Here is a 6,690-nt window from a genome sequence, read left to right as displayed (position 1 = left end):
AAATAGGAAGACATATAGACGCACATTAGTTAAAATTGTTTTCTGCCTTGTATTTTATCTATCCACCGTATTCCTGGGGGCGCTGCTGTAGAAATGATTATGGGTGAAACTTCCGGTTAGAGAGCGGAAGTAGTTAGTCCCAGTGGCTAATAGTGCGTGGCTAACCGTTATAAGCAGCTCTTTTCTGAAGTAAGTCTTTCTAGATTAAAAAAATAACTGCAATTTGACAAATACTGTTTTATTTTGTTTTTTATTATTTTGTGGTTTATTATTGTGCAATGTCATTGCGGAGCTCTGGTACCTGTTGCGCTGTTCGCGGCTGTACTAACAATCAGACTAAATCTGTGGCTTCAACAACAGTGCGTTGAACATAAGCCCAGAACAAAAAGAGATTTTCCTTGTGACAAACGGTACAGTTTCCATCGCCTACCAACAGACGAGGAATGCAAAAAAATGTGGCTGAAAAACCAAAACTTGAAGAGACCACCCAAAACACTGTGGGCCCTATTTTAACGATCTGAAACGCAAGTGTCAAAGCGCGAACCGCAAGTAAGTTTGTGGGCGGGTCTCGGCGCTGTTGCTATTTTCCCGGCGGGATAAATGGCTCTTGCGCCCGGCGCAAATCTAAAATGGGTTGGTCTGAAGTAGCTTCATTATTCATAGGTGTGGTTTGGGCGTAACGTGAATAAACCAATCAGAGCGTCATCCAACATTCCCTTTAAAAGCAGGTGCGCAAGTTCCATTATGGATTGCTATTATTATGGCGTATTTACCAGGCGCACGCCAGGAGCGGTTCACAGCCGAGGAGACTGATGTTCTTGTAAGAGCAGTGAAAGACAGAGAAGTGAAGTTGTAATGTTGTACATTATGGTAAAGGTGATTTCACAGTCTTTTTTTTTTCAGTCTTTCAGTTTTTCAGTCGATTTTTTTTCCTGGTTCTTGACGGACAAACCAATTTGTCAGATGTCCTTATATACATATATGTCTTGCCACTATTGGGCAAACAGGTCTTATCCTTAATTATTACAATTAGCCTGAATCAATTGTAAGCTAGATTTATGCCTATTTTTTCACATCTTCGTGGCACACCACAATGATTTCCGTCATCTCATGTGTTAATATTTTTTTAGTGTAACAATTTATGATTTGCAAAAATAACTTGCATCTGTGTAGATTACATGAGCAAAGTGTATGCGCGTTGTGCACGCTATACATTATGGTCAAGCATGCGCCCTTAAAATAGCATAATGAACAACGCGCAACGCGCCACTGACTTTAGACTAGGTTTTTTCTGGTCAGTGGCGCAATTGTTTAATGGAACAGCAAAATAGCACCAGGGATTGTTTGCGCCGGAACACGCCTCCTTTTTTGCGCTGAACCGCCCAGGGAGCGCAAGTGCATTCACTAGTTTAGCGACGTGCTTCTGTGGAGGGAAAAGCGCGCTTTGCGCGGGTGCAAAATAGGAATGACACATGCGTCGGTGTACAAAGTCAATTGCGCTGGGTGCAAGATAGGGCCCCGTATGTGTGTTCATTTCATTTTGTCAACAAAAAACCAACGGAGGAAAACCCGCATCCTACTTTGTGGTTGGGCTACGAAAGACCACCAGAAAAGAGACGTCGGGTCCTCAGAAGGATTGACAGCAGTGCCACGAGAACATCAGGTATGATTTCAGACGCAGAGAGAATACAGCATTGTAGCGCTTGTCCGGTAACGTTAATGGCAACCAGTTAGTTTGACTGCTTTCTGTAAATCTTAAAATGTAAGGCAGTTTATGGCACAGATTGCAGGGCAGTATGTTTACAGTAAACTGTTTTTTGAGTGTATAAAAAAAACGCTGATGCAGTTTTGATCAAGAGAAACAGGAAACAAATCTAGTTTCACTGTTATTTAATTAATTAATCGACCTACTAATCTCTGTGTAAAAATATGATGCTGCCATCTTTCTAAAGTCATTTTACACCCCTGTAAATTGGCTCCTAATCTCAGATAAATAAATATAAATGTATCCCCTCTACAGAATAGGGGATTATTCAGAAAACATACACCTGTGCCATTTAATATTTTGACTTTAATCACTATTTATGTTTTTGTCACTCTTTAGATACAAATATTAACACAATCAAAAAATTGAGCCGGGGAAGTTTCTGAAATTTGGTTGATTTGACACAGAATGACCCTTCTCAGAAACTAAAGCTAAAATGCATATCATAACTGAATGTGTTAGCAGCACAATCCAATAATGATGAAGTGATAATATCTCTAATGCCCTAATAACTGACCTGTATTGTTACCCTCAGATGAGCTTGATGGGTTGGAAGAGATGGATGGAGATGAGGAGCTGTGCTCTACATTAAAGCCCTCCTGTGATGCCCAAACACAGTGGTCAGACCCAGAGATGGAGGACCACACCTATTCAAAAGGGCCAACCATCACCTGCAGAGCGAGCACTACACCATCCCAGAATTATCATGCCCTGTTGCAGATAGTATTTTGAAGAGTGATGCAGACTCCCTCTTGTATACAAGGATTCCACTCATTGCGTTCCACACCCTTGTAACCTGCCTACAACCATTTGCTTCTACTTCATCCATGCCTGTTGTAGACCAAATCCTAATGACCTTAATGAAACTAAGGCAAAACTTTGTCATGGCTGATCTAGCACAACGATTTACAAGTATTGTATTGTATTGTATTTTATTTTATTTATTTTTTATTTTATTTGTGTGTAAAATCCACACTTATTTATTTGCCTTTCACAATACAAATCATTTAAAAGCAGCTTCACAGAAAATGCATGTCTACGTTACAATTTAGAGTGATCTTTTATCAGAGGTGACTGTCTAAGTAATGTCTTTCATAAATGTGCATATACATAGGTCTACTATTCATACAGTTAGCTGATACAGAATTCATACATAAACTGAGTTTATTGAAGTAATGAATACATGTTTGTTAACAAATAGGTTATAATAAATATATTAAGATGTAACAGGCAAACTGATATTACAAAACTATCCTAAGTATCAACATTTTACCTTCCAAAGTATTGCAGCTGCGTGGCTGCAAGATCGCCCTAGTCCCGCAATACATGAACACCCTGCCGTTTGTATTTCACCTGACGAAGAAACTAAAACCCAGGCCTGCTGATGTGGAACTTTAAGGCTCTGACTAGGCTCTATGTTTGCTTTAAGATAGACAAGATTGTGTCCCACCTCCTTTAACAAAACGCGACCGACTTTATTGCTGTGGAAGTACTGATAAGCCTGAGAGCTTTTCAGATTGTTCATCGCTTCACCGTCCGTAGCAACGGAGTCAATAAAGTAGCTAAATATACTTGTGTAGGTTATCTGAGGCCACTTCTTCAGGTCGTCCTCCCATCCCACAACAGTAGAAGGCAGAGGTATAATAACATTATTCTGTTTGAGGTGTAACAAGCTGTGTTCCCACATGTTTAAGTTACCGCTTATGACCGTAACCATGGTAAACGGCGGTTCCGTTTCAGTGACAGTACGCCGGAAGTCGCGCCCATATTTCGCGCATAGCGTCATGGGGCGTAGGAATAGTGTGTATAGCCGTTCTGGAGAATACGGTGATGTCATCAGTTCATTTAAATTATCATACAGTGACAGTGTGGGCTTTAGATCAGTAATTTAGTTTAAATGGTTAATTTAGTTTAATAATTAGATTTATTTGGATATTTAGTTGAAATATTGAGTGTCCCCAACTGAGCACGCCAAGCCAGAGGCAACAGTGGCAAGGAAACCAAAACCCCATCAGGTGACCTAATGGAGAAAAATAAACCTTGGGAGAAACCAGGCTCAGTCGGGGTGCCAGTTCTCCTCTGGCCAATTAACAAACAGCGTATTATTATTATTATTCTGGCAACTTTACAGGTCAGAGGTCATAATAGATAGGAATATTCGAAAGATCGGAGGCAGCACGCCGGAGACGGGTTTATTGAGATGCCGTGTCGATGAGGCAGTTTCAGGGGGCGTCTAATCACGGTCTCTGCAGACACTTCGGGGGCCTGTGTTGGTCTTCTCTGGGCGCAGGTCCACCATCTGAACTGGATACGGCCCGGATCCGGCTGACTGCAGTAAACCTCGGGATAAAACAGAGAGACTATCATTAGCGTAGATGCCATTCTTCTGATGTAACGAGTACATCAGGTGTTATGGGAAGTGTTCCCGGTTCCGGCTGACCTAGTTAATGCAGCCTAACAATCATTTCATTGAAAAAGTGTTTTATGTGTATGCCACAGTAAAGAGATGTGTTTTTAGTCTAGATTTAAACTGACAGAGTGTGTCTGCTTCCCGAACAATGTTAGGAAGACTGTTCCAGAGTTTAGGTGCTAAATAGGAAAAGGATCGACCGCCTGCAGTTGATTTGGATATTCTCGGTATTACCAACTGGCCAGAGTTTAGAGACCGCAGTAGACGTGATGGAGTATAATGTAATAAGCAAGTGTCCAACAGCAGACCAAAACAGACCAAACAATGGGCAGCACTCTCACTGTCAACCTTCAACAAGCATTCACAACTTAATCTCAAACTCCTCTCCATTTAGTTTAGCTCTCCTCTGCTTTCCCTTAGTTGAAACAGTCCTCTGCTCTGCTTTTTTTTTTTTACTTATGATCTTCTGTAATATTTTTCCTACATGATCTAGTTTTCTTTGGAAGAAAATATTTACATGCACAACAAAGTTTAAATCTTGCGTATATGATGGTGATAACAACAGTGTAACACGTATCAATATTTTAAAGATTGTGACGTACTATATGGACAAAAGCAATGCATGCTTTGTTTACGTTTGGCATGCGTCTGTGTTGCCTCTTTTTCTAACTTGCTAGTTCTCCTTTAACAGCATGATTCCCATGCAGCCTCTGCTCAGTGGTCTTAGAACTGTATAGTTAATAACCATTCATGGATAATCAGGGGCTTTATATAACAAAATGGCTCAAACTTCCATGTCATTGTGAATGTTTTTAGTGTAGATCTGTGTGTCTGAGCAAGTGCTTGTAGTTGGATTTAAAGTGGAGCCACTCAGTAAAGTTTACGTTTTGTTATAGGGCTTTTTCTTTAGGGACTGCATAATTAATGTGCAAGACAAAAAATAAAAAAACTTGGACGAACGTGTAGAATATCCAGAGATGGTTAATTGGGGACCAATTATTTCAGTTAGTATGAGATTTGGTAAAGCTATGGTTTCAAGGGATTGTTTTAATTTCAAGGAAGTGGAAGAAAGGAGGATTTTAGGTGGGGAAAATTTAGAAGAAAGTAAGAGATGAAATGTGGGAGGAATTAGTAACAGAGATTGAGAGAAGATAATTTTTTTGGGAAATTTAGGACACTAAATTTGAAGGGGAAGGTTTTAGTATTGAGTGTTTTAATGGTTTCTAAGCTTTGGTATGTTTTATATGTATCTGAGATGCCTTTGTGGACGGAAAAGGTTGAAGAAATGTTTTCTTGACTTTTTATGGGAGGGAAAACCAGCAAGAATAGCATATAACACGATTTTAGGGGGGCTTAGGGTTAATGGATGGGGAACAGAGAAAAAATGGTCGTAAAGTTGTGAGAAGTTGAAGTATCAAGAAAAATGAAGTGAAAATGAAATGAGTACCTCTAGACCCTTAGTGGATATATGTGGTCATTGCACTGTATTTATTTAACTATAATTCCTAAAGTTTTTCCACACACCTGCAGATGGCAGTATTCTATCTTTAACACAAAGCAATGTCCAAAAACAATTTAGATTGAATTAAGATCATCATTTAAGTTATATTTTTGCATAAAAATTGCACCAATTTATGACATAGTTAAGTATTTGTGCTGTAAATAGGTAAAAAAAAACAAAAAAAACAACTACCAAATATTCTTAAAAAAACACAGCATAAATGTATAGTTGAGAAGTAAATAAAAAAAATGTATATATCGTTTGCCATGTAAAAAATGTACATTTCCTTATGCAATCGCTCTGTAAAAGTTTGGGGTCTATTTGGCTATACATCGCCTCCAAATGGAGCAAAACTCTGCTGCTCGAGCCCTAACATTTAATAAAAAATCTGTACACATCACTCCCATCCTCAACCAACTTCACTGGCTTCCTGTGGCCAGTCGCATCGAGTTTAAACTGTTCGTTTTAGTCTATAAACCCAGTCATGGCCCTGCACCAAAATATCTTGCTGATTTAGTCCAACCATATGTTCCTGCCCGGACCCTCAGATCCAGCAATGAAAACCTGCTTGTCGTCCCCAAGTTTAAACCCTCTACTGTAGGAGGAAGGGCTTTTAGTGTTATTGGCCCTAAATTATGGAATAAGCTGCCCTCGACTATCCGTAACGCACCTACTCTCCAGATTTTTAAATCCCAACTTAAAACTCATCTTTTTTCTCCGTGCAGTAAATCATTATTTTTCTCTCACCGCCTCTGCCTTCAAGTGATCTCACACCTCTTCATGTTATGCTACATGACTAGCTACTGTTAATTGTTCTTAATCACTTTTTCTTTCCGCGCTGGCAACTACATTGTGTAATTGCACAGCACATCTGAAGCATGAGAAAATACATAAGATTACATTAGATCAATTAAAATAAAAACTCTTGGTTTTAATTTATTTAAATTTTTTGTTTGCTTGTTTGCAAACTTTACTAAATTTAGAGTATCCAAAGCATGAACAGAAGCACAGCCA

The sequence above is a fragment of the Gobio gobio genome (genome assembly GCF_949357685.1).
Source record: "Gobio gobio genome assembly, chromosome: 5".
NCBI lineage: Eukaryota > Metazoa > Chordata > Actinopteri > Cypriniformes > Gobionidae > Gobio > Gobio gobio.
Note: the sequence above shows the minus strand (reverse complement) of the source record.